Raw genomic sequence first — 2,437 nt, 5'->3', positions numbered from 1 at the left:
ACAGCCCGGCTATTTATATCGCCCTGCACAGAGACTGCAGGCTCCAAGCCTCTCCCTCTTCTGCTCCTGGCAGCACTCTAATTACTCCCTCCGCTGGGCGCCGCCTGCCTGCCAGGGCACCCTGGCTGGGCCACATAAATAGCTGCCCCTGAGCTCACACCCGGCTTCCCTGGGAGGCCAGAGCCCAGATGCCCCTGCAGGGAGCAGAAGCCTGACCAGCCTGCAGGGGCTGCCCCACACATACACACACACACACACACACACACACACACACACACACACACACATACACACACACACACACCGTGCAGCCCTGAGAAGCTGCACGTCCCTTTTGAGCCTGAACGGAGGGCACGTGGAGGTCTCTGGAGCCCACCCTCTCCTCTGCGGCCCGGCCACAAGCCTGGAGGAGCCGCGTGTGCGCCTGGCACCCTCCTCAGGTGTAGGGAGGGCAACAAAAGCAGAAGCCCTGTCCGCCCTTGAGGGAGACAAACACACAAACAATTCATTATGCAGCCAGAAGAATGAAGTCAGGGCTAAATTAAGGTACAAGCTGTGCACTGTGCCTCCGGGACCTCAATTCCTCCTCCCTACTTCATTTTTCTTATTACAAAAGCAATTCATATTCGTTTTGCCAAAAAAAAAAAAATTATAGATGCAGATAACAAAAGGAAAACGAAACGGTGCATTCGCTGTCCAGCCACCCAAGGACAGCCTGGCCATACCTGGAACTGACTTTTAAAACAGGGCAAGGTCAGGCCTCGGAGCTCAGGGTCCCAGACACCCTCAGCCTGCCTCCAGCAGTCACTGCAACGATCACAACTTACAGGAAAGGATAGGAAGGTGTCAAGGCAAGAGAATATGGACAGGATGGCATGTTTATGTAAAAAAAAAAAAAAAAAAAAAAAATTCAAGAACTATATAAATGCCAAGAAAATGTCTGAAAGGATATAGATCAAAGGGTTGGCTCTAGTCAGCCTCAGGAGAAGGAGTAGGATGAAACACACACAAAATACTTTTTCTTCTAGAAATTTCTTTAGTTGAAGTGTTACAATAAACAGACACGATTTTTTTAAATGAATGTTTTCTTTTTAAAAAAATATATTTTATTGATTTTTTACAGAGAGGAAGGGAGAGAGATAGAGAGCTAGAAATGTTGATGAGAGAGAAACATCAACCAGCTGCCTCTTGCACACCTCCTACCGGGGATGTGCTCGCAACCAAGGTACATGCCCTTGACCGGAATCGAACCCGGGACCTTTCTGTCTGCAGACCGACGCTCTACCACTGGGCCAAACCGGTTTCGGCAACAGACACAATTTTTAAAATGACCTTAAAACAACTGCTCAATAAATAATTTCCAAGTTATAGTATTGTATTATCTTTGCACTTAGAACAACCTCATCTTCAAACTAAAGGGAGGTATAGCGGCTGTAAGAAAACAGTGTGGCAGTTTTTTCAAAAGTTAAACATAAACTCACCATATGACCCAGCAATTTCACTCCTAGGCTATAAGCTCAAAAGAACTGAAAACAGATACTCACACAGACACGTGTTCCCAAACGGTCATAACAGCGCCCTCCACAGCTGTCCAAAAGGTGGGACAGCCCACCGTCCATCCATGGGCGAACGGACAAACAGCCAGTATATGCATACAGTTAGAAGGAACTGAGTACCGAATTTTCCGGCGTATAAGACGACCGCCTAATTTTTTTACAGTTAAAACATAGGTTTAGGCCTATATTCGCTGTATAAGACTACCCCCCACTTCAAAGAAAAGACTTACTTTGCTGTCAAGATCTGCAGGTAATTTTTGTGCAATTTTGGTCTTTTGCCCCCGATTTTCGGTTGACTTTTTTTCGTTTCAAAAGTCGTCTTGTACACCGGAAAACACGGTACTCATTCATGATGCAACTCGGATAAACCTCAAAAGTGCGTTAAGGGAAAGAAGCCAGTCGCAAAGGTCACCTATTGTACGATCCCTATCCTAAGAAGTGGCGGGAATAGGCAAGTCCATAGAAAAGGCACACAGATTGTGGTTGCCGGGGCTGGGGGAAGGGAGGAAGGGAAGTGATTACTTAGTGGACACAGGTGTTCTTGGAGAGAGAAATTTTGAAACTAGAGAAGGGTGGTGGTTACACAGCATTGTAACTGCACCAAATGCCACTGAATTGTGTACTTTAAAATGGTCAATAGTGCCATGTGAATTTCACCTCAATTTAAAAAATACACACACTGCCCTAACTTGTTTGGCTCAGTGGATAGAGCGTTGGCCTGTGGACTGAAGGGTTCCAGGTTCGATTCCGGTCAAGGGCATGTACCTTGGTTGTGGGCACATTCCCAGTGGGAGTTGTGCAGGAGGCAGCTGATCAATGTTTCTCTCTCATCGATGTTTCTAATTCTCTGTCCCTCTCCCTTCCTCTCTGTAAAAAATCAA

This window comes from Pipistrellus hanaki (genome assembly GCF_964339955.1).
Source record: "Pipistrellus hanaki genome assembly, chromosome: 14".
Classification (NCBI taxonomy): Eukaryota; Metazoa; Chordata; class Mammalia; order Chiroptera; family Vespertilionidae; genus Pipistrellus; species Pipistrellus hanaki.
Note: the sequence above shows the minus strand (reverse complement) of the source record.